This window comes from Haemorhous mexicanus, chromosome 17, assembly GCF_027477595.1.
Source record: "Haemorhous mexicanus isolate bHaeMex1 chromosome 17, bHaeMex1.pri, whole genome shotgun sequence".
NCBI lineage: Eukaryota > Metazoa > Chordata > Aves > Passeriformes > Fringillidae > Haemorhous > Haemorhous mexicanus.
Genome location: NC_082357.1, coordinates 8,149,790 through 8,176,822, shown reverse-complemented (window position 1 = coordinate 8,176,822; position 27,033 = coordinate 8,149,790). Strand labels below are relative to the sequence as shown.

Sequence of the window (27,033 nt, the reverse complement as noted above, 5' to 3'; positions counted from 1 at the left end):
CCTCCTTCACATCACTTCCCATTCAGCATGGGGGGAATCACTCCCTCCCTGCTCCTTGCCAGCCACCACTTCACTTTTTCTTGTCTGCTCTCACCACTTCTGCTGTCTCCCCTCCTGTCTTTGTCTCTTCAAGAAGTGTCCTGGAACCCAGCCCAGCTTGTTCAAGCTCCCAACACATCTTGAATTTTAATTCACTCTCATTTGAAGTCATCTATCTCTGTTTTAAACCCAGACACAAAGAGAATGAGCCAATTTATTATTACTTAAAACCAAAACAAATCTGCAGAGAAAGCCTGCTCCACTCTCAGCACATCACAGTGTGTCCAGAGCTTGGTGCTAATACTGCCTTGAAGGTAAGTGACCTGGAGGCACAAAATTCTGCACAGGGACAGCCTGCTTTGGAAAGGTGCCCTGCACCAGGCACCCAGGGCAGTGTGAAAGCACATCAGTTAAGAGGAAAGGTGACAACAGAAGGTGTAAAAGCAGCACAACCTGTTCTCAGAGCACATTACAGCCTTATCTGGACTCCAAGCCTGCCTGGCAGGTGAGCTTTCCTGCCAGGCAATGTTGCATTTCATTCTAATTGGCATTAAAGACATGGCAATGAAACCCCTTTACTCTATACTTCATAAAGAACAAGAAAAACAGAACTCATTTTTGTCAGTGAATGGAAAATTTACAACAATGATCAATGAGGCAGGGGAGAATGGGATTCTCTGCTGAACATGATGACAATTCACAAATACTTTCCATTAAATAAAAAGACACTAGAGTATGGAAAAACAAGTAAAGAATTCCAAATAAACACAGGTGGAAAAAGTAAAAGGTGCAACAAATATTTGCCAGTGGTCACCTGGAACTGCACATTAGCACAAATCATAGAACCATAGAATCACTGAGGTTGGATAAGACCTCTGAGATCCTTGAGTCCAGCCTTTGATAAAACACCACCACATCAACCCAGCTGTAGCACTGAATGCCACATGGAGCCATTCCTTGAGCACTTCCAGGGATGGTGACCCTGTTGCCTCCCTGGGCAGCCCATTCCATGCCTGGGCACCCTTTCAGTGGAGGATCTCTCTCCTTTCTGCCTCCTGCCTGCTCTGTGTGCTGCCCAGCACCTGTTTGTAAATGATGGGCAGCGGGCACAGATTTAAACAGAAGTGATCTACAGAAGCACTTTAAATCACCAGTATCAGTATTATTTTAGTCTGTTAGGCTTTTAATTCTTGTCATAATTCATGGGTGAGAAGGTGATTCCTTTCCCATTTTCCTGCAACCCAGCAATCTTTGCCCATTGCAACACTGTCATCAATACAGAAACTGCAACTGCTTCAGCTGCTGATTGCAGAGCCACATTTCATGTTACCTTCCATGGGAATGCATTTGTAGGGATACTAACAAAATAGTGGATTATTTGTTGCATTTCTTTGATCTATAAATAGGACTCCTCTGCAGAGGATATTTTTACTGTGTTTGGAGCAATCTTGACACACTCATTCTAAAGTGTAACCAAGGAATTTTCATCTCATTTTGAAGTTCTGTGCCTGCAAGAAGTAACTATAACAGAGTGAAAAGTCAAATGAGAAACCCAGAGGTCCAAGTGAGGCAGAGTTTGGGAACAGGACAGAGAGCTGCTTTGCTTTTCTCTTTTTTATTTATAGCTTAGACTAAAATCTCTTTCCCTTGTGTTTTTTCTGGTGACCTGCAAGAAATGAGTTCAAAGTGGCAAAATATCTACTCAAAGCTATTTAGTTCAAAGCCAGCATGAGGTGGGGGCAGTGGCAGGAGAGCCTTGCCCTGGGGCAGGATCATCTCTGGCACTGGGGTGAGTGAAGAGGTAAAATGTTTCTATATAATGGCCTGGTCCTGCTGCTCCTGCTGCCTTCACCAGGCTGCAGACCTTCAGCTTCAGATGATCTCATTCACACTTCTTCTATATAAAGAAATCTTGTGTCACCAGCACATGTTATTTTTTTTTTGAAATTTGCAAGTCCTATTCATAACTTGTTACTTCTATCCCTGGAAAACTCATCTGTTTGGACAATTTGGCATTAAAAACCTCTTAAAGGTTGCAATTCTCAAAATAATTCCAAAATGGCAGGTGTGCACAGTGGAACACATCACCCTGGCACTTTGCCACCAACCAAAGCACAGCCATGATCAAGGCACACACATCCCAGCTTTTAAAATAAGGCTACACCTTAAGACACCATTTAGTTTTGCTACCAAAAAAAAATTAAACCTGTATAGCATTTAGAGGACAAGAGACCAGCTCCTACATGTATTGGGTATTTATAGTTAGAGCATTTGGGAATGCAAATTGAAATGAATCAATGCCAGCAGGGATGCCTAAAAGAAATAAGTGAGAGTTACAGCAATTAAGAATGTTGTCTCAAAGGAAATTAGTAGAGTCCATTAGTTACAATGCCTTAAAGGAAAATGTACCAAAATAAGAAAGAAAGAAATTAAAATATTAGGAAATTAGGAGAAAAAAGTGGGGTGTAAAAAAGATAATGAGCACAGTTGATATTTGCCACCCTTCTTTTATTTATAAGGAAATGAAGCAAAAAAATGGTGATAGGAACTGAACCACCAGAAATACAGAGCAATATATTCTGCCACAAGATCAATGGCCAGCTTGCTCAAGGCTTTGCTGATCTAAGCCCAATTTGTCATCAAATTCTGTAGAAACTGGATCCATGGAAAAGAGTGCAAAAAGAAAGTGCCAGGCTAATAGGTACAGCAAAAGTTGTATTTATGGTACAACACTGCTGGAGTGTCAAAGGGCTTTGAGGAGACAAATATATGTGTTATACTCTGTGGATAAGAGGATTTCACTGTGCTGGGACCCTGTGCACACCAGCAGAGCAGCAGCTCTCGTTTCACCTGCTGAGGTGAAAATGGGACTGGCTTAGCCCAGCCTATCCCAGGTGAGGATTGCTGCAAATCCTGCCAAACCCTCTGAATTCCACACTCACTGCTCAGAGATGGCCCCTGATGGCCTCAGTTTACTTTTGATACATGGCAGAACTGACATTTTGCAAAATTTTGACAGAGGGCCTGAATGTCAAAATGCTGGAAACAGAGAGTCTCAATGCAGTACATCTGCCAGCAGGAAACAGCAATGGCCTGCTTGAGTCTGTATGGAACCTTGGATAACCAACACTCCATGTCTGCTGCTTGTGGACTTGCAATTCCCATCCTGATGGTGTGCCTCAGACACCACAGGCAGGAAGAAACTGAAACACATAAACCCCAACAACAAGATTTGAATGGAAAGACAAGAACTGCTTGCAAAACATAATCATTGATGCTTCTGCTGATGACAGACACCATGTCATCATGCTGGTTTCCAGGTTCATGGAGAGCATTTATGCAGCCCTGGAAAGGTGTTCCCAATTCTCTGAGTTGCAATGGTTTGCCTCTCCTCCTTCAGGCTCAGCCAGATGAATCCTGATGATCTGGCTGGAGCCAATCACTGCTGCTTGAGTGGGATTTAGCAGGAAGAGGTTCAGATGTGGAGACTACAGAAACTCATGATAAAAGGGAAAGAAACATCTCCATGCCAGACTCCCAATTAGGATAAACTGGCTTAGCCATGTTTATTCTCCTGAGGAGCTGGGCCTGTGTCTTTTCTGCCTACACTCTGTCTGCACTGTAAAATGTCTTTTCAAATAAATGAATTTTAGTGACATTTGAGGCATTCAATTATTTCTCTAAGAGCAAATTCTGCATTCCTTCATCTGTTAGCTCCATATATTTAGCATGGATTGAACAGCACCTGCTGACTGGATGAATCATTTGCATCCAAGCCACAAAATGGGAACTAAAGGACCTCCAGTGCTACTGTTGAAATTGATGCTACTGATGCTGCCAATTCAACTCCTGTTGCTGGTACTAATCAACACCTCTTTAAAATGATTACAGCATTCAGATAGGGCCATAAAAGTACCAGGTGGGATATATTTTGTACTGCTTCCTGGTTTTTCTACACTCTTCCCTATGGGAAAGGATTTATTGGTCCCATCAATCCCTCTTACAGTCTTTAGCATGGGAAGGAGATGTCACAGAGTTTTAATGTCTCATATATTTCCTCAATTACACAATCATTATAACCAGTTTGGCACAAAATACTGTTTTCATCAAACTCTGTATTTAAGGCAAAAGTAGCATTTGTTAACTTAGCTGCAAATTAATGTAAATTTATATGCATGGATGAAACAGAAGATATTCATTGTTTATTTAAAAGTCTTCTAAATTACACTTGCACGAGAACTTTATTTAAAACCACACAACTTTGTTCTCCAGCAAAAGCTGGCACCGTGAATGCAAGCCAGTAAATCTGAACCTGCTGAATCCAGCTCCACTGCATGACAGGGAGTTGATAAAAGATTTTTTTTTTTCTTTTAAGGAAACCTCATATGAACTAAAGAATGGCTCAGAACAAGAGAGTCCCTTGGGTCTGGGGCATTTTCCAGTCCTTTTTACAGCCCCATCACAAGTACCTCAAATGTCTCTGGTATCCCCTAACACCTACCCTGGGGTTCACAAGACCATGGGGGGTTTTCCCTGTTGCCATCAGGCTGATGACAGTCCCTGATGGGAGCCTGGTGCTGCTCTCCTTGTGAGCAGCTGGGCCACAGAGCTTTGCAACAGCCTGGCTGGCAGCAGCCTAAGGGCTGCAAAAGCTTTCCACCCCTGCTGTGGGAGGCAGGGAGAAACTGAGCCAGGACTCTCTCACTGCAGTCATGGGATGGGGTCTCTCTCCAGGGACAGACCTCTGGAGGGTCACTCTGACACTGCTCAGTGCCACCTCAGTCCCAGCACACACTGCTTGTGCTGCCTGGGACACTGAAATTGCTGCTGAGCCATAGGACCATGCTCAGAAAAAAGCAAATATAGGCCCTTCTGCTGGAGGTTATTTGCCAGAGTCAGACAGGAAAGAGGAAAGAAAAATAGACCAAATAATCCAGCTGAGCGATTGCACACAGAGCCATTGCCAGCTCCCTGCTGCAGACTTCAGGGAACTTCAGTACATTTGGAAAGTTCATGAGTCTGGCTTTGGATCTCTAGAAATCAACTGTGAGTTTAAATTGTTCATTATCTTTAATTAAGGAGGAAAGAATGACTTTCTCTTTCACCAGTGTATTTCCCCAGTGCTGCTTTGGCCTTTCACGATGTAAAACACACAAACTTGGTGAAAAGGACAGCAAGGCAGGTTTCTGTCTGTGCTCTCTTTTTGCTTTTCCAAAGTTCAGTGAGCTAACATCATTCTCACTAACTGAGTCTGAATTTTAGCAATAGCTTTACTACAAACTACTGAGAAATTGCAGTCCACCTCTAAAACCTGTTCAGAAAATTTACCAAATACTTGCCCTTGAGAAGCATGAAGAAGAAATTAAATTAGTGTGAGCTTATTTTTCCATAAAACATTATTATTGGCCCCAGGATGACTATATTATAGTTATAGCCACTACAGACTTTCACAGAGATTCCTATATAAGAGATTCAAATATTTCTGTAAAGATTTTCGTAGGACTTTTTGCTTCTAGCCCTTTACACTTGCTCCATCCCCTTCAATACCCCTCAGGCCTGTCTGCACCTTTGCAAAGTCTCTAGACCCTAAGCAGATGTCCAGTCACTGTCTCCCAACAGTGCCACCCTCCAGCTTCTCCCAGCTGCTCCATCCCTGCATTCCCTCATCCTCACCACAGCATCCTGGTCTCCTTCACGTCTCCTTCCCCTGCTCCTATGTCCACATTTGCTTTTTGCACAATCTCCCATGGCTTTGTGCTGACTTTCCTGCTTTGGTCCTGCCATCCCAGCACCCCAGGAAACACACAGAGGTCAGCAAACTCACAATTACAAGGAAGGGAGTGTGGGTCAAGTTTCCTTTAACCAACACTGGGAGTCCTAAAAGAGGCTTAGGCCAGTCCCACACTCAGTCAAGAAAAGCCAGCTAGCTGGAAAATGATGCCCCAGACCACAGGCCCCTCATCTTTGCTACAGCTCAAAATTCAGGCACGAAATTCTCCCCTGCATTCTGCTTCTCCCCTGAGCAGCTCACATAATGAGTGACATGAACCAGGAAGAAGGTGCTGCTCAGGGTGCTAATCAGCATCCCTGTGCAGCATTCCCTGATGTGCTCCTGTAAACACAAGGCAGGCACGTGCTGAATGCATAACAATGGGACAGAGTTAAGAGAAGCCTCATTTCCAATTCAGCAAAAATCCTCTGCTCATATGTGCACACTCTGCTTTTCACTCCCTGACATCCAGCTAATATTTCTAAGATCTCCATATTGAGATCTTAGACTGTTTTTATTTCTGTTTGGTAGCAAATGCTCTTCCAGTAGCAATACAGTTAATGGATAGGAAAGATTATTTTCTGAGTATTTGGGATAATGCAGCTTTTCAGCTATTATGAAGCCATATTGTTTTATAGATTCACTGTCTCAGTCTTTCTTTTATGTCCCTTGAATTTGTGTGTGCAGCATCCTAGAGCAGCACAGCACACAAGCTCTCTACCAAACACAGGGAAATCATCACCACGGCAAAATAGCTGGAATAATCTCCTTAAAACTTTTTAATTATGACTTATACTTACTATATTTTTGAAGGCTTTGTCTGAAAACTTTGGGAACTGCTGCAGAGATTGAACTGAAAAGTATTAAATATGCAAGAAAGTAGTAATGTAACACAAGTTTGAATGACTAAAGTTATAATGTCAAAAAAAGTCACGAAAAAAATGTTAAATTTCAAAAACAAGAAGCAGTGTGTAATACATTTGACACAACAATCCAGCACAGTTCCACATCCAGTAATAGCAATGTTTGATGCAGTCTGAGACATTTAAATAAAGTCTACATAATAAAAATTGAACAGAACTAGAAAGCATGAAAATGACACATCCAAATTCCCTGAGCTGTTTCAAAGTCTCCAGAAGGAACTTAAGTGAATGTCAAACTTTGTTTAAAATCTTTTGCTTACCACAGTCTGTTTCTGAAAGTTTTTCACCACGGTTGCTGTCAGGGGTGAAAGCAGTGGGAGAAGCTGATAGAACACTTCAGTAAGGAAGGGCACAGATCAAACTGGTGAAGGGGAGATGCCATATTCCCAATTTGCTCTTGGGGAAACCCCAGTGATATACACGAGGTGTGTGTGTCACTGAATGCCCTCAAATGAACATCTGAGCTCCAGCTGACAGAGCTATGTAAGGAGTGGAAACAAATTCTTGATCTGCTGAGCTGGAGAAGGGACAGAACATCTCCAACCAGGTTTTGAGCAGTTTGAAATAAGCCCCCCATTAGGCACCACTGCCATTTTGAACACCCTGAGATAAAATATGCCAAGTGCTTCTGGTGCCTGGCTGTGTTAGAACTCAGGGGTGAGCACAGGTGGGACTGAGGGCTTCTACCAAGACTTTTTTCCCAGAGCTGACAAGCTTTGCCTGAGTCCCACTCTGCGTATCAATTCCTCAGCAAGAGAAGTCTCCTGAACTACTCCTCCCAAAGCAGACAGCACCTGGCAAGCAGAGACCCAACCAGCTGTCTCCTCTGCCCTGCCCACGAGGAGCAGTGACAGTGCCCTGTTTCTGTAGGGGGCTGCCCACAGAGGGCAAAGATGCTCACAAACCTTCCTGCACAAATCCCATGAGAGGCACTGCTGCTCTGTGCCCCCTGCAGAACAAAACATGTCCATGAGGTCCTTGTGAGAAGCCTGTACCAGGCCAGGGTGTCCAGAGTGTGCTCCCACAATCATCCCCTTCCCTCCTCCCCCGTGGATGGAAGCTCAGTGCTCACAGCTGGAGTTACAGGTTAAGCAACATCTGCTTAGCAATGCACAAGCAGCAAGGGCTGATGTGGGAGTACAGGAGTAGCAGCATTTAAAATGTTATCTACCCTGCCTGTCTGATGCCAAGAAGCTTTGAACTGGTTCCCTTGGCCCCAGCTGCTGTTCATCCCTACCTGTTTCCTGACACCTGCACTGCTGCTCTGCCCCTCTGCAGGAGCACAGAGCTCCCAGGCACTGCCTGCAGCAGCACCTGAGCTCCTGCCAGCAAAGGTTACTTACACCTGCCAGCTGGGAGACTCCCCAGATGAAGGGAAATAGGGCTATCAATCAGACACAGAAAACGTGGTGGCAGCCTCAGGCTTTTGGGTGTTTTCATAGAGAGTCAGGCAAAACAGAAAAAAATAGATTTTTCTCAAGTCTATCTTGGCTCCTCAGAAATAATTTCCTATCTCAGCAGTCCTGGGCAGTCAGAGCAGGAGACAGCAGTGCCCACTATCTTTCCAAACAAATGGTGTGTTATCCTTCTCTGTCTTTACCTGACATCAGAAAAATCAGCTCCATTAACACCAGGTTACTCTTTGGAAATTTTTCGTCTTGATTATTCCATTTATGTAATTTATTTTGGTCCTCTGATTCCTATTAGTGGGATCAATATTAATTTAAATCACAAGGCATTTTCTCCTGCTCCATTCATGCAGATCAGACACACTGCATTTCCCCTGCTTGTATTGCTGACAAATTAACCTCAACTGAGATTACCAAGATCAAGGGAGAAGAATGACTGCAGCCAGTTTCTCCACTCTGTTTTAGGCAGGGATCAAATGGTTAGCCCACAGGTAAACTTCTGCAGAATTCCATACATCAGACTTGGGGAAAAGCATACAATAAAATTGGTCAATGCCTGAGCAAACCAGATCACACTTAAGACAGCACCCTCCTCCATAAAAAGTGACCAAATGCTGCAGCAGTGATCCTGTGGGCAGGGATGAAGGATTTGGTGTGGAGCCAAGGTGGGACTGGGGGTAGAAGGGGGCACAAGCTGAGATAACAGAACTTTAGCTTCCAGGCAGGCAATAATTTAGATAGGAGGGTAGAAAATCATGGATTCATAGAATGGTTTGGGTTGGAAGGGACCTGAAAGCCCATCTTGTTCCACCCCCTGCCATAGGCAGGGACACCTTCCACTGTCCCCAGCTACTCCAAGCCCTGTCCAACCTGGCCTTGGACACTGCCAGGGAGGGAGCAGCCACAGCTGCTCTGGGCCATGTAAGAGGCAGCACAGTGAATCACCTGTGTGGAAGTAGGGGGTAAATACCACGTGAGCAGCAATGCAAAAGGCAGAGAGTGAGACTGGAATAGCAGTGGAGGACACTGGACAGCCTTAGGACACTGCTCTGAGCAGGGGTGGCTGTTCAGGCTGTGGCTACTGAGGCAGCCAGGGCTGATTGCCAGTGCTGATGGCTGATGGCTGATGGCCAGCAGCTGATGGGTCACTAGCAGGAGGCCTGTGCTGGGTCACTGAGCTCAGTGTAAGCAATGAGTTAAACTCCAGATAAATCTGATAAGGGGTCAGAGGCCAAACTATTCACTCACCACAGTGTGTGCAGCTCTAGGGGCCACACCACCCCTGCCAGGTTCTCCTGGGGATCCAGAGATCCACCTGTGAGCTCAGATCTGTGCCTTCAGATTAAATCTGACTCAATCCAGAAAGACCTTCTTTCCAATTTATTTAAAATACACTGTTTGAGAGAATTGCTGCATGTAAGATGTGAATGATTCACCTTTTTCAGGAGTTCCAGATTTCAAGTAGGTTTTTAAGGAAAGAAATGCACTGAGAGGGAATATGTTTTATCTTATCTCCAGTTATTTGGAAGGTATAATGAAGATGAAACAGCAACTGCCATCTACTCAAAAAAGGTCTCTGTCACAATGTCTCCAACAAGCCCCAGCCAGCCATGGTGGGAAGCTGCTCTCACTGGTGGGCAGGCACCTGGGAGTGGAGCTGCTGCTGCCAGCACAGCACCCACAGCCTCAGCCAAGCCCCTCCTCACCACTGACATACATTTCATCCAGAAAAATGATCTCTGAATCCTACTGCGATACAAGCAGTTAGTGGCATTGTAAATGCAATTATTAATATTGTTAACCAGAGCTAACAATGAATGATCACTGCAGCCTGATGCTGAGCCCTTCTGAGCAGCAGGGCTTGCCCTTGGCCAGCAGTGGCAGGGCCCCTGCAGCTGACACTGGGCACAAACGAGCTCCACAGCTCAGCAGCTCCAGCCTTTGTCACTGATTCCACTTCTTCTTGGCAGACTCAGCTGTGCCAATGATTTCCACTGCCAGATCTAAGTTGGTTTTCACAGAATCACAGAATTAACCAGGTTAGAAAAGACCTTTGAGATCACTGGATCCAAGCTATGACCTAACACCACCTTATCACTAGGCCACAGCACTGAGTGCCACATCCAGTCTTTTCTTAAACATTCTTCCTCAGGTTTCATAACTACAGTGCAACTATTTCCAGCCATGTGCCACTTCATTTAATTCCTTGGCATTACTTGCATCAGAATTAAATTATCTTTTCTCAGCTCCAGGCTCCCTGATAAACTTGCCACCACTTTGTAAATCTGGCCCTTTATTTTCTTCTTTTTCCCCTTGAGAAGAGTGGGGTTTCTTTATTAATCTGAGAGGAATGAAGTCCAAGATGCTAGGATACTGAACCAACAACAGCTTTTGTTATTCTAGACTTGGTCTTGTATGCAATGAGGGCATGACTGGTGTGACTTTGAACAATAAATTGGTATTGAGTAGGAAGAAGGTGATTCTGTTTAAATTAAATGGAAAGATAATCAAAACCAAACCTGAAGGGCAAACTTTGCTATATTAAAGAACCTAGAAACTATCTGCACCAATGTGTTCAGGGTCCATAGGTACCTGACAGCCTGGAAATTCTTGAATTCAGGATGGTGAATTTCCCAAGAGCTTTTGTCAAAGTCATGGAGAGAAAAAATGGAGAGCTCTAAGTCCAGATGAACAATCTCTCCAAAAAAAAACATATCATAAGTAAACAGAGAATGCACAAAAAATGAGGAAATGCTACAATCAGCAGAGAAATCCCACTCAGAGGCTAGAAGATACAGAGAGGGTGAGGATATTTACAAATGAGTCTGAATTACATCTTCAAAGAGCCATAAAACCACACGGACCCTTCAGCAATGTAGCCGTGGAGTCCTGAGACAATGAAAGAGTGAAGCAGCCAAGCAGTGAAGATGAGTTATAATTACAATTCAAATACTTTAAATCAGTTTTCAATCCTTCCCCCTTTCTATTCTCTACTCCTGTTTTAAACACCCCACAGAGCTTGGAAAATCTGAGCCGGCTGAGCCATTCCCAGCAGTGTATTCACACAGTGCTCCCAGATGGCAGCAAGAAATAAAGCACAGTGGTGGCACTGGGGACAACCAGGGTGCTGCTCTGAGACAGCCAGGCTGAGCATGGACAGGGCAGGCTGGCCCCAGGAGACACACATGGAAGTTTTCATTTCATTCTTAGTAGGGGAAGGACGTGTGCACAGATGACTTTTCCTGAATTATGCATTGGTGAAGCACATTTTTTAGCAATGAATGCTTTCTCTTTTAGTATTACATCTGACTTATTTAGATAATTTTGTTTTTTCTAATTCATGTTTTGGCTATAGCAAGTCATCATTCTATTGTCTGATGGGTAACCACAATAAATTGTACTACAAATAATGCCAAAGAGAGCTATTGGGAAGAGATTCACAACAAACCAGATTTTTTCAGGGCAGTTTGTCTGCCTTATCTCAGCAAAGCTGATGTGGTTAACCTCCACTCCTGCATTACAAAATCCAGCACAGACCCTTCCTGCTTGCCTGCAGAAGGACAGAGGTGGTGCCACCTCTGCCTGGGACTGGCAGAAGAGCAGTCAGTGATAAAGTGCAGCAAAAGGCACAGCAGAGTTCAGGGGTTTCCTTGCTCTGATGCCTCCTGGAGCCATTGTGTGGGCCAGGGACCAACTCCAAAATCTGACTTCTGGAGACTGCTTTAAAGTAGAGAAACCAGACCAAGCAGAACAAAAATTCACCTTCTGGCTAGGTACTGCTAGAACACAGCAGCCAAGAAAGGATAAATTTCAGTGTGCCCATCCCTTTGTACATGCCAGTGACAGCTTTGTTACCTGTAAAATAAAATCCCCATTTGTCCACAGGTGCTCCTGCAGACCTCTCTGCTGCCCTCAGACCTTGCAACCCCTGAGAGATTGTGGAAGTGCTCCTGCCCTCTCCAGCACAAAGTCAGCTGTGGTTTTTTGCTTCACACATGGATTCAGCCAAAGCACAACTGCTGATGCTCAGAAGGCAGAGGGGTATCACAGCATGCAGAGAGATTGAGCTGTATGAGAATCTTGCTTAGACATCTATAAATCAGTGAAGCAAAACCACCTGCCTGCCTTGCATTCAGTCTCTGAAAGGATTTCTCTGACCTTCAGTCCCGCAGTGAGCTCCCTGGTCAGTGGGAAGGGAGAAGCTGCATCCTGCTTGCCTTCCCTCTGCTCTCCCTTCCACTTTCGTGCTCAAGAAGAAAACAAGTGAAAAAGCCTGATGCTTCAGGATTCAGCTTATGCCACCTCCTCAAGGTCGTCAATAAATCAGAAAAGAGCACAGGAAGAGAAATTGTGGCCCAGATCCATTATCACTCAGAGTTTCCAACTCTGGAGTCTTTTCACTGCCCAAAGCCAAGTGAGTGCTGCAGCAGTGACCTGACAGAGCAGCCCTTGGTGGCTCCTGTGGCTCCCTTGGCTCTTCTTCCTTTGATTCATTTTAATGAACTAAGCAGAGTCTGAAGCATAGATTTCAACCTTAATTCCTTTTTTTTTGGCTAATCCCGTGATGAGAATAAAATCTTGGCTTCAGATACACACAGTGCTTTTGGAATATGCCATCTGTGTCTGGATCAATCACAGATTATCAAAAACTCCCTAAAGCATTATGTGGGGGGGTTTCCCCTCTGCCTTTCATTAAATACTAAACTGCAAAAATAAGAAGCCTATATGAGCTAAGGTGATATTCTTTTATAGTAAAAAAGTTCCTCACATACTCAGCTCTTCCCCTCTTAGAACCTCCCATAATTTTTCACAATTTGTTAGCTTTTCATGACTTTATCAGGAATATACATTTTTCCTTTACACACTGAGGGTATTTAGGAATTACATTAACTACATTTGATATGAAAGGCTGTATTCACCCATGAGACACACGAGGCCAAAAAATCATAAGAACTGTGAATTAACTGTTTAAGTGGCACAGCATAATTCTGAATGAGTCCCAAGAGACACCAAAATATGGAGACCCCAGTTTTAAATCTCAGATTGTTTTTCTGAAGATTTTGCTTTCTTTTCTCTCAGTACTGGCTGAGACTGGCTGTTCCATTGAACTTTCAGAGATCTGTCTAAAATGAGGTGTGGAGAAAGATAAAGTAACAGGGAGACAGCATCACCTGGATCCATCGGGCCAGGGGTAGTTCTCATCTCATCCTACAGGCTGCCCAGATTCAGCTATGAAGTGAGTAGAACTTGGAGGACAGGTTCATAAAAGCTCTTTTCTGTAGCTTTAGAGTAGAAAATTTTGAAGATGAGAGTTAGCCAACAATTTCAGTTCAAACTAGGTGATGTGTTTGTTTTGTTTCCTTCTGGAAATTTCAGTGTAAAGCAAGGACAGCTGAGTATCCCAGAGGAACCCTCACAAGCAGAGTGCTCTGGTTGTTGCTTTGGTTTTGTTCTCTGAAAAGGTTCAGGCCTTCAGGAAAAGATCTTTTGAATTTGACTGCACCTCTACAGGGATCTGAGTTCTCCATTGCCCTTGCAGTGTCTTTGGTGGTGAACAGGCAAAACCTTCAGCTTCCACAAGGCTTTCCTTGTTTGTCCTGACAGTTAAATACCATCACCTCTTCTCCTGAGAAAATTTATTAATGAAAGATGAGACACTACATTTGCTAGTAAAAAATTAATGCTCCACCAGTAACTGCTGAGAGCTCACAGCATGGAAAGGTGAAGCAGCAAGCCAGCTGGCTTCCAAAGGAACAGTCTCCTCAAATATTTGTCTCAGAACCACTCATATCTTCCTGAAACTTCAAATTACACTAAGCTCCAAGTCCCCTGTGTTCATAACTTTTAAAAAGCAGTCATATTTGGAGAATAAACTTCTGTACTGAGCTCTGTGGGTATCTGACACATGTCTGGTGATGCAGTCTCCTTAAATCTGACTGAATGACATTACTAAGGCTTCTTTCTAGGAATTCCTGCTGATAATCTGTGTCCACAATGCTCAAGTCTTGCAAGGATTTTGGCTTGACAGAGACAAAAGACAGGTTGTATGGGATCCTTCAAAGGTCCAGGTTCCTGTGCCCAGGTGCCAAGGGCAGAGTGCTTGACACATCCATCACCTCCAGGGAGGGAGAGCTCCCTGCTGTGCCTCGTGACTGAGCAGCAGCTCAGGTCCCTGCAGAGCCAGGGGTACCATACACAAACCTCTCTGTGACTGGACCTCACTGCTCTGAGAATTCACCTACCTGCTCCTTCCATCTGCACCACAATAGATGGCACAGTTTCACACCTCAGAACAGCTCTGTGGAGAAGCACCTCCTTTTAGTTGATCTTGCATGAGACCATCTTACCTGAAGGTGGCTTGCTCCCAGCTGTGTCATCCCTTTTTGAAATGGGATTTTTGAATGGGAGGGGGAGGTCTTTAAGATATCAAAACTGGATAAAGTGTTTAAAATGTGGGTACACAACAGATCTATACAGATGCACAGCAATGCTTTCTGGTTTATTCTCCAGTCTTTTCCTAGTAACTCCCATTCTAGCTGGAGTTTTGGTTTGTTTAGTTTTGCTTTGCTGCTGAATTGACAGTATAATGGATAGTCCTACAAAACCACCCAGGAAAGAGATCTTAGAGTTAATAGCTAGTTCAAAGACCATCACCAAGTGTGTTTTTCCTCCCATGTGCATCACTGCACATTTATCAACAATGAATTTCATCTGCCATTTTGTCAAAGTGTTTGACAATATGAGCTTGGGGATCCATTCCTACAAACTCCACTTGCCCTGCAGGGTTGGCTCAGCTGAGCTCAGGACAGGCTGCTTGGAGCTCTCTCATCAGCACAGGGGGAACAAATCTGCTGGCAAACTGCACCAACACAGAATAGTTTACTCCAGTTTAAAAAAAAATGTGGCCTAAAAGAGGTGCAGCAGGGCTGTCCTTCAAAGCAGGAAGGAACTGGGGACTTTGTCCCACCAGCCTGGGAGCATAGAGACTGGAAAGCACATAGTCCCAAATCAGCACTGCTTTTGCAAACACCAAAACAGTGCAAATGCATATTAAGACAGACTACAAATGAACAAGCCCTCAAAGAGGCACTGTGTCATTTTTATGTTACCCTACAAGTCCCTGGGGCGTGATTTGATGTACAGAGCAGGCTGCTTTTCTTACTTGGTGCTTTCCCTCTGAGAGAGCTTACACACACCCCCACCCTACACCCAGTTCAAGGAATCAATAGTGACTCTTGTGGTTAATCTGTTTCTCACAGAGACATTTGCCTTCTCTTCTCAGAGGGCCCTGTGTTTCTGCTGAAGGCAAGGACAGCTCCTGTGAGAGAGAGCTGCTTTTGGAGAGCTGATTCAGACAAAGCACCTCAGAGAGGAGTCATCTCAAGGCAGTGAATAACACCCCAGCTATGAGCCTCTGTAAAATAGAAAAGAGCTCGCAGTCTGGGGCAGGAGTGTTTAGTCATGTCACAGCTCCATGGTTTCCAACACGATGCAGTTGTTAGTCATGAAAGACGAGGAGTGCTCTAAATTCAGGAATTAAGCTTTGCTCCAAAACCTAGCAATGTGAATAGAAAAACTGGGTTTGGTTTTGGTGGACTCTGATTAGCTCAAGCTTTTAAATTCATATTTTAGCAACAGTTATAAAAAAAGACCTTACATCAGACATATCGGATATTTGCTCAACTTGTGTGTTCAACAATCAAGACAAAGAGACCTCAAAATTCCACAGACAGCCTGGATTATCCTTCCTGAAGGAAAAGTCACAGCAGTAGACACATGAGAAACATATGGCTTTATCAAGAGTTTCATCAACACAGATGCAGTCAGGCCTTGCTCATGCAGCATCCAGAGTCCAGGTAGGAATCCTGAGGGGGTGCTGGTGGTGTTCCCCAGTCACAGCCTCTCTGCAGAGGTCTCCCTGCAACAGCTGCTCAGAGGAGCACCTGTCTGTACAGGGGCACACACACACCTACGAGCTCAGAAGCAGGGCCTGAATTCTGCAAATCAGGTTTTGACAGAATATAATGAGCTGACAGCTTCACTGCCACTGACCACTGCATAATAATTTTTTTTTTTTTGATTGTGAGCATCTGCAGTCAGCAATATGCAGGATAATAAAATGCAGCTAGAGAGCCTTACTTTCAAGAAAGGAGAATGCTATAGCTCCCTCCTATGGCATGATTCATACCCTTTTTCTTGGTCATTTTTAACAGTGATCATCCTATTCTAATATTTCATTAACGTTCTTCATTTAGTAAATTAACCTGCAGTGACAATCTCAGGGAAGCCACACTCTTTGTGCTGTGCCATTCTGCTTGCCCTTAAATTAGAGATGTCTGTCCACAGGAATGCTGGCTATGGTATAAATTACTTAAGGAAAATGGAAAAACCTCCTCAATCAGGCAAAATAATATATGATCTTTCCAAACACAGCAATCTATCTTGTAATAATTTCCTTCATGAAATGTCATCCTGGAGTTGAATGGCCCAGTTCAGGACCACATTAGGAAGAGACCAAATGCAACTAGACTGACACTTTTGGCTTGTGACGTTTGTCAATACAGAGGGTACTTACTTACCTTTTCATGGGGTTTCTCTGACACTTCTTGCTTTCAGAGCCACCCCCCCCCCACACCACTGCTCTCCTTGATCCCTTCAATCCCAACAGCTGTTGTTTTGTCCTTCAAGGTATCTGCTTGAATGGCAGCCTAGAAAACATCAGTACAGGCAACAAAGCTGATGCCATTATATGAAAAGGGCCATTAAATCACCATTTAAAAAATAATTTTTAACCTACACTATTGGGGTCACTAATTAAAAATCAATTCCTCTCTGTGTTGCAAATCTGACAGTAATTCTGCCTCCAATAGGTACAGCAAGATTAACAGCACATCAGGTAAATGCAGCTGGGAAATGACATTTTCATTAGTGATTTATTGGGTGTGAAATTTCCACTATGGTGAAATATTCATGAACAAAGCAGGTTAGAATGTCTCCATAAATATCCATGTTACTAATTACTGCTGAAGCCCACGCTGGATTAAATGTTCACAAAGCAAAGCATTCACAAGCCACAGGAGAATTCTCTAGGACAAGACTTTTAGGGAGAAACCAAAAACACACAAAACCCAATAAGCAGCAAATTAAGAGCTTTTCTATTAATCACAGCATATCACTTCTCCCATCCCCAGAAAAACAATCAAACCAACCCCAAAACCCCAGGAGAAAGCAAAGCAAAGTGATACAGCCTCCATTAATGAAGAGTGCCAGGGGGTGATCCAGGGCCTGAGGACCAAATGGTGGAAAAGGCAGCAGCTACTGCACGTCCCCATCCCTGGGGATGGGGCAAAGCATGTCCAGGTGAGCATGTCCAGGTGACCTCACCCAGGCTCCAGCACTGGAGAGCCCTTGCTGTGTCCTCACCAGCAGCCCAGAGTGGCCAGTGGTGGCCAGGTCACTTTGCCCCTGACCCCTGTCACCCCAGTGCAGTGACACCTCACTGTGATGGCCCCAACCCTGCTTGCCTTTAGCACCTGGCTGCTCTGAGTTATCCCATGGAATGGAATCAGAGGAAGCTGCACTGCCACAGCACCCAGAAAGCTTCAGAGAGCCCATGCAGCCCCAGCCAACAGGGACCTGCAGCTTCCTCAGGGCATAAAGGGCAAAGTCAGCAGAGCAAGAGGCACTAATTGGAACAGCCCGTGCATTTTCTGTCTGCTGCCTGCAGGTCCCACTCTGGGACTGGTCAGCAATTGTGTATGAGCTTGTGCCAGCTTTTATGGGCAGCCACATCAGGGTTTGGGCACTTCCACAACCTGAAAAGGTGAATTTAGGCCTCATTGGCTCCCAGTTGTTGGTATTGGGTATTTTTGTATTCAATCAGATCCCATCACAGCTTTGTGTTAAAGCACAACCACACAGATTTGCACAGAGACCACCACTCCCTGGTGGGAAGGGTGAAGAGGAGGCCACCAGGGAGCCCTTGCATTGGGATGGACACCCCTTAAACCACTTCTGCTGTTGACAGATTGGCAACATAGGGCCCCAGACATAAACACATTTTGCCTTAACACGAACTTTTATGGGCAGCAAGATAAATCTGCATTGTTGAGCAACCAGGCTTTTCCTTTTTCTTTGCTTTTGTACAAATCTTCCACATGATCAATTGCTTAAGTCAAGGTAATTGCTCTGTCAAACGTGGTACTTGATTGCTCCAAATATTTCTCATGTTTGGTACTTTCCAGCTGGCACAGCTTCAACAGGATTCATTTTAGATGGAATGAGCTGCACTGGTAACAAGGCCCAGAATGGGAGAAGCAATAGCTGGCCACAGTTAATAATCTGTTAGGTGTCCTCTGGCTTTGATAGCCCCTGAATAACAACATGCAACATAAAGATATTTAGAGAGAACTGCATACCTCTGAGTGCTTCATGTCTTGTAGGCATGAAGCTTGTAGCTCCAAACTGTTTAAAAATAGCTTTATGAAATCCAATTTTGCACAGTTTTGACTAAATAGAAGAAACTGAAGAAGCTGATGAAAATGCAAAAGCAGCAAGTTTAAATGAATTGAACCTCAGAAGCTGTTGGAAGATAATGGCTTCAGGATTCATCCATTCTGTTCACTGCCAGCTTTACACCAGGGCTTCTGCATCTCTTTTCCAGCTCATTGTTAAAAGCATCACTACATATTACCAACATTGTTGTTGCTGACTAAAATACTTAGTAATGACACAAACATCATTCAAAATCAAATTATCAGATGTACTGACAACATACTCTAGAATTTAATAGCATGTTAAATGATTGTGGGGAAATGTTCTGTGAAGTCAGTGAAGCAGCAGCAAAAACTAATTCAATTCTCAAATGAGTAAAAGTGAGAAACTGTTCTTATAAAACCAATATTATAAAAATACATGCTGGCATACACTGCTGACTTCTAGGGAAAGGAGAAGGAATTTCTTCCTCTAGCAATAACCACCTAATTTTGGTGACTGATGTAGTTCACCTTGAATCAAAACTGCTCCATGTGCCTGGAGTAAGAGTGTCCAAAATAATACACTGAGGAATGTCATACATTCAAAATACCAGTCATGACTCAAAACTATTTATCATTGATCATGATATGATGAACATATGGATCTCAAGTAAAATGAAATTAATCTTAAATTTCTGTAAACTGCTAAAGAGCAAGAGCAGAGTCTGTCTCTTACCTTCTGGAGCAACAGCACCCTGGTATGAAATCTGCATGGAACATGAAGGTTTCACAGTGCCCTAAATTAGTGAAACATGCATTGATGATCACACAGCTCCATCAGCCTTGCTCTGGCAGCATGTCCCAGGAAAGCTGTAATGCTACAGCCACCACCAGCTTCCAAACACCTCACACCAACTAGGAAGAGTTTTCATAATACCTCATCTCTTGGAGATGGGTTATAATGGTGCTTGAGATTAAGGAACATGTAATTGAACAGAGAGAATAAAATTATGGAAGTTTTAATAAACTGATGAAAGTTTTAATAAAATGCATGTCAACGAAAAAAAGAACACAAACCTTGTTATAAACAAGAAAGCACAGTATGTTTGAACTTTATGCCTCTTATAAGCTCTTTTTTATTAATGTTTTCTTTACAAAGCCCAGCATGTCTTTAAAGCATTGAGCAAGTCACAGCACTCACAGTGGGACCATATATTGGCTTCGAATGGCTGGTGAAGTGCTCCCTGTCTGTGACAGAAATCAAGATTTATAAACAAATAAACAGGCAAAAAAACTATAAAGTTCAACAAATTCATGCTCCCTAGTTTGCACAGAGCTGGTTTGTGTGAATGAAGAACACCAGAAAACTCACTCCCATTTATGCATTCATCCCAGCCCACAGATCTGCTGTCCTGCACTGAGCATCCACCCCAAGGCAGGCCCAGGTCCCTGCCCTAAATAACAGATGCAGCACCCAGGAGAGGGATTGCCTTCAGCCAGCCCTCCTCATCCTCTCTTCTCTCCTGCTGGAGGCAGGAGCAGCTCTGGAGACACAGGGCAGGAGCAGTGGGTGTAACTGCTCCCCTGGGTGCAAACCCTCTATTTCAGCTGGGAACATCAGGAATCTCCCACACCCCTGCACTCCCCAGAACTGACTATTGCAGAGCTTCTAGCAGAAGACTCACACTGAAGAAACTCCCCCACATCTGGAGAAAAAGATCTAGTCCTGGATCTGTGGCTTTCATGAGCAAAATGCCAACACCAATGGAAAGGATTTATCCCTGTGGTACAGAAGGGGAGTGTGACATGAATGTTAACAATATTTTAACACTGCTGGAAGCAGGGAGCTCACACACAGCCCTCCCCTCTACAGCACACACTGAGTGAGGTGCAGATCCAGCCAGCATCTGAACTGAACTCGCACAGAGCTGCAGGAGAGTCACAACTCATTTTACTTATTGCATATTGTACTTTACATTTAGTCTTTCCTGCTTCTAGCTATAATATTTAATTAATAACATACTAATAGCCAAATTACAAACCTTACTATTTTGCTGAGCTGTCCAGGGTCAAAAACTATCCCTAATAAAAAGCAATCTCTAGTTGTTCTGTGTATTTGGGGAAAATGGGCAGCAAAATTCAACAGATGTCATGCACAATTGTTTTGATAGGAATCTGTAAATCGTCTTCCCAGAAACAGAATTTATTTGCACTTTAGCAATGGCATCTTTTTATGCCATTTGTGATCTCAATAGGAAAAAAAATCAGAAAAACCTGATAGATATTAGATATTCTGTTTGGGGGTTCTCAAATGGAATATTTAAGAATATTGATTTTTGTAGAGCTGTTACATTGTATTCCCGAATATTAAACATTGAGGTGTCTTTAGGAAGATACTTGACAACAGACATCCAACTTCCATTAGCTACTTTCTTGTAGAGACCTTGCTTTTAGAAAAGTGCTCAAAACAGGGAGACAAATCCTAAGGACCTTTAATTACATTTATAATCCTGCCTCTGTCTGGTATTTTTGAAAATAAAAAAGCACAGAAAGACAAAACAGCAACTCAGGAAGGGCAGTCCCTGGTCAGCACTCAGTGCCTTGGTTCACTTGCCAGCTTTGTTTTTAGCTATGGGCCACTCAATTTCTTTCTCATTCTCCCCTAGAGCAGGTACAACACTCTAATCAGGAAATACTTAATAGGCTCATCTGGGAAGAAGCCATTGTGCTGACACAATTTAAAGGGTAAGAGGGTAAGAAAGACTTTTTAAATAATCAAATAGCATATTTAAAAGTCCAGGTAGGGAAAGAAAAGGTAACTCCAAAAGAGAAGGTAGCACACACAGCCACTCCAAAGTCAATGGGAGTTTTGCCTTGACTTTACTGCAGTCAGGATTTCTGCATTAAACACTCAGGGATCCTGTGTCCAGTCTCTGCACCTGTTCCATCTGATGCAGTATCACAATATCTGCACATATTTCACAACATGTTAAAAGAAGTGTACAAGGGGAACACTGAAAACCTGCAGCCAGTGTGCTCAGAGGAGGACAATGTGCTGGCATATGTGAATTAGGATTGTTTCAGTTTATAAAATCATCTTTTATAAAGACAGGAGGATGACTCCTGCAGCATTCACATTTCCAACACAGCCAGAATCTTTCAAAGCCCAGCGTGCTCAGAATGAGATCCCAAGTCCCATGTATTACATTGATTTTAAAATTGATTATCTTCCCAGGGTCACTATCTGGAAAGCTGTAAGACAGAATTTTTTTCAACTGATTTGTCTCCCTGGACAGCTGCTGCTTACAACTTCCAACTTTCCAATAGATGATGACAGCACAGTGAAGGATGGCTCAAGTACTGTGATCATTCACTTCCACCCTGTGGGCTGCAATCCAAAACTTTCCTACACCTCATTTTTTTCATGCAGTAAATCATCATTGGGAAGAAAGTGTCCAGATATCCACTAATGTGAGGGCATTTAATTGCTCACCAAAATGTTGTGAGGGCTGATTCAAACACATCTGGTGTGAGGCAATGTGTTCACTCCCACTACTGACCACAGTTCCCCCTGCTCAGCAGTTCATCTGAAGACACATCTTCCATTTGCAGCTCAATATTTCCAATAACTTGGTATTTTAAAGCCTGTCTTTTCAGGCACTTACTGCCTTGTAACTATATAGGTAAGAATCCAAAGTCCACTAAAATCATTGGGAGTCTTCCACTGGCTGTGTGAGCTTAGATTTAACCCCAGAAAGATTTGGCAATATCAGCCTTTCATACAGAAGCACTGTCCTTATAACCTGAGTGCCAGTCACTGATCTGGGGGTCCCACTGTGGGTCACAGCCACCAAGGATGTGGCATTGCCATTGCTCCTCGCAGGAATGCAACTGCAGGGAGCAAAATCACATGTCAGGACCAAATGAGTAACTGCCTGTGAGTCTGTCACCTGTCCCTGCTCATCTCCCAGGGCAATCCATACAGGCAGTTCCTGTGAAGAATTCACTTACACACCCCAGCAGGACGTTGCCAGAGCTGTGTGCAAGCAGGGGCCAGCACCAGTGCTCAGCCTGCAGGGAAGATGAAGTGGGAAAACCATCCATGAAAGATGGGGAAAGCTAAGAATGCAGGGAACCCATCCTCTTAGTGGGGGCTGTGCGGCAGCAGCATCCCTTCTCCCATCCCAGCATGCCTCCAGTAGGCTGGAAAAGGAGCTGGCATTGGCCCCTCTGGCAGGGACACCCAGCTTAGTGAGCCTGACTTGTCCAGAGATCTCAGAGACCCTGCAGGTGAGGAGGTCACTGGTGGGGAGTCCTGCCCTGCAAGCAGGAAGGAACCAGGCTGGTGGTTCCTCTCCAGGAATGGGATTTGTCTCTCCAAGTGCAGAGGGATCACTTGGTAATTTTTATTGAACACCACCACCCTAGCTGGCTTTAATTCAGAGGTTACCACTTCACCTTAGCTGGCAATTATTTTGCTGTGATTAATTACTGGTTTCAAAAGTACCACCTTCATATTTACTGGGCTATATTATAAAGAGTTTTAAAGCTCTAAACCTTTGCATTTTATTCACAGTAGGACAGAAGTCCAGTTATGGTCCTCTAGTACAAAATGCATTATACAGACCTACCAGAAACCAATTCCTGCTCCAAGGACTTTACAATTGAAAGCTGTGATTGAACATTTGTTCACATCCTTATCTTGAAGGAGGGAGGTTGTTCCAAAGACTCCAAAGTGATTATTCATCCTATTCATGAATTCAAGAGCATGCATATGTATTTGCACAACTGGAAAAGGCCACAAGAGTTGGAATAACAGCAGGAGGATATAAAGAGAGATAATTGTGACTAATGCAATGAGCAGTGGTTAGAGAAGAGTAGCTGCCAAGCTGTTGCTGAATATTTTATTGGCAGTGCACTAGGGGCAAAAGTCAAGGAGAGATTTGAAAAAGGACATTGGAGTATTTTGCTGGCTATTAGGAGAGCCTTTCTTGTGCATTATTATAGGAAGAAGCACAAAAATTTCTGATGGAGATTGGATTAATGGCTTAATTTCTAGGGAGTATTAAATTACCTGGCCTATTGTAGAAACATTTATAATTTAAAAGTAAAATGACATTAGCAATTTACACGAAGCTTAGAGAAATAGTCTAGACAAGAATTATTAAATTGAAATTCCAGGTTCACACTACAGGAGTGTGTTTAACACCCATATCCTGTAAGAGGATCCACCACACAGAGGAAGACATCAGTTTTCCTTCTTTCCCTGCCTCTGCCCTCATGCAAACAGGAATCAGGATTGAAGAGCAGTGCTGGGAAGAAGCAGCCCAGGAGAGCCACTCTGAGACTGCAGGTGAATGCAATCCCACTCCAGCTGCACCACGTGTGGATTGCTGAGCCTCAGGAACTGGGCAGGATCCTTCACATCATCCATCACTGAAATGCATTGCAGAGATGGAAGCTGGAAAACAACGTAAAAATCTCTTTCTGCTAAAGGATGTTATGGATTGTGGGTTTCCTTCACACATGTCAACATTTTACTTTTAGAGGGATACTTCCCTGTTGTGGCTAAAAAAAATGTTGCAAGCAGTAGAAATAGTACAAGGCTACAAAGAGCCATTTATTTGCAGAGGCCACACAGCTGAGATCTACAGGCACAGGACAGGAATTGTGGCCAGCTCAGAATTACTTCAGGCTCAGGGATGGGGGTGTCATCCCCTTCTCTTTTATTGCCCATTGAACATTCACATTTCAAAATTCACTTTACCCCTTAATTTTATAATTTCTAACCCTCCCTATTTTTAGATACTATTTTCAATTCTCTTACTTTTCAGGCCATCAAGAGGTGTAGACAACATTGCCTGCCCCTTTAATAGGCGTTCTGGGATTTGTAGCAGTAAATTTTGCCCCCAGAAAGCCACGCCAGGGTGATGAGCATTGCTGATAAGGGGTCTAGCCATACCACAGAGATAAAGGACAAACTGCCAAGAGCCTGACTGGCAAACAGGCAAACATAGAGAACAGGGTAACTCTTCCTTCCAGGTGTGCAAGGAGGTCACAACCAGCCCCCAGCTGCTCTGTGACCCCACAGGGCTGTCTGCAGTGTGGCACTATTCCACAGCCTAGATGCAAATCATTTAAACTTAAGTCCAAGTCCTACAATCAGAATATAAATTGAATCCTGTACCCTCTTCATGCCCAAAACTCTCTGTGCTAGGCCAGGGAGCTCTGGGAGCTGGTGGGGGTTGTTGGAAGGTGCCTTGCCCTGTGTTTGCTGTCCATCCCATGCCAGGGGATGGGGAGCACGAGGACATTCCAGACCTGCAGGTGCTGGAGCAAGACAAAGTGCAGCACTGTCACAGAGCTGCTGTGAGTTAGGGCTGAAAGCTAGGAACAACACAGCAGAGAGAAGGAGGTAATAAATACCAGATGGCAAAAAATTTCCAACTGTTGGTTAGCTGGTGAAAAAAGGGATCAAAACTCTTGGGTTTTAACATCTTTATAGATAGCTGTGGCTAGGCAGTTTTCTTCAGGAGTTGCCAATACAATTTGTTTTAAATTTTCTAAATATAATGCTAAAAATAACGGAAAAGTGAATTACTCACAAGGAGTGCCCTTTCAAATAATCTTTAAAACACGTCTACACTTAATGTCACATTTTCAACTTCTGCAAAATGCACTGGAGCAATGGATTCTCCAGCAGGGAGGTATTAATTTAGCATTTTAGTGTGAGCCTGTTGTTGCTCAGTTAACTTCAGGCTATTGATGTTTTATTGAGTGAATAAATTAGTCAGGTCCTATTTATTACATATCTTTATTTGGCTTTACATTTTTCTTGTGAGCACTGAGGGTGAATGGAGGCAGCTGAGGCCAGAGACTGGTGAGCTGTTGGGCACATCAAGACCTTAGACTCTTCTCAGCCACTGGCCAAAACCATGAACACCATAAGCTGCATTGTATCTTGTAGGAAGCCTGTGATGTGCAGGGGGAGGTCATGAGCCTGCCTGCTTAGGAGCTGCCAGGTCCCACAGGAGCACAGTCCCACTGAGCAGCACCTTGCTCTAATGGCTTGGTAAGAACTCTTCATACTGGAGACCAAATCAATGTCTCAAAGGGGAGAAAGTTTCTGGAAGCTCAACGTGGAATAAATGCAGTACCTCACTTGATAACTTTGAATAAAACACATTTTTAAATGCTGGGAGAGGCAATGACTTTGCTCGTTCTTTAAAAACCCTGGCAATTTCAGTGACATTACTTCTCTCTCTCTTGTTCCAGTATGATTTCACTGTCTCTGCTGCACATTGGAGCACTCCAGAAATGGAGGAAGCATTAAAGTGTTTGGGTGCAAGCAGCACACTGGCACTTCTGGGATTCAAGCATCTCCTAGCAACCAAGAGGAGCTGGTTATCCCCAGAACACTCTGCTTTTTTTGAGCAGCCACGCTGGAGCTGAGCTTTAAACAGAAGGCCTAAGTAAATCATTTTACCTGTTTGCAACTCCTACCATACAACCAGGAAATAAACCTGCTCTTGTACAAATCCTGAGCTGAAGCAGCTGCTAAATCCCTCTCCTCTAATGACTTCTGCTGTGAAGCAAAGTAATTGTTTTTAAATGCTGCTCAACACTTAGCAAAACTGAGCTGAAGATTAATGGTTTATAGTTTTCATTTGTATTTCCACTAGAAACAAGAAAAGCAGCCAAGCAAATATCCAACTGCCTCTGTGCACAGCTCTGGTACAGTAGGACCAAGCAAATGAGTTCTGTGTTTTCCAAAGAAAAGGAAAAAATCTGTCCTGCAACAAACTTGCCTTTACCTCTTTGAACTTTGGCTGCTGTGAATTTTCAAGTAAGCAGTTTCCCTTCTGAGATGATTTCTTCTGCTTGAAGGAAAGAAATCAAATCCTGGGATGGGGTTATTATAGGCCCATCTTTTCCACAGAGTACAGTAACTGATCCTGTGTCTTCTGATGCCTCTTCACAGTTCTGTTTAACAAATGCTAATGACTAATATAAATAAACAGTATCAGGTTTTTATCTGGAAGAGTTTTAATTCAGTACTGATCAGAAGATTTGGGCTCCCTGGCCTGCCAGCCAGTTTGGATTTGGACAGGGACACTGTGGATGTGTCACTCCACAGTTTAGAGGAAAGCTTCAAGAGTCCCAATAAAAACAATGCTTGAAGCAACTGTTCATGCTTGACATAGCCCTGCCTGTGTGACAGGCCTGAGCACAGAGATTTACTTCCAGCTGACTTTTGCCACTCTTTTACATAAGAAACCAAGTTGGGAAAAACACAGCACACATAGGTGACACTTCTTATATTTTGAGAATATTTTAATGACTTTTTCCCCCTATATACTATTAGTAATTAAATTCATGAAGGGCTTTGCCAGAAGTATGTCACTGTAGTTAACACA

General features: G+C 43.6%; 1 long non-coding RNA gene across 9 annotated transcripts in view; it reads right to left on the bottom strand.

Annotated features, from left to right (window-relative positions):
• The window catches only part of LOC132335222 (uncharacterized), a 170,841-nt gene that overhangs the window by 31,192 nt on the left and 112,616 nt on the right, over positions 1-27,033 (bottom strand). For 6 of the 9 annotated variants that reach the window (XR_009488622.1, XR_009488617.1, XR_009488623.1 and 3 more), the window contains one exon: positions 16,721-16,849. The exons of the other annotated variants lie outside the window; for them this stretch is intronic. This is a non-coding gene — a long non-coding RNA (uncharacterized LOC132335222). The remainder of the gene's footprint in view (positions 1-16,720; positions 16,850-27,033) is intronic. 9 annotated transcript variants of the gene reach the window in all.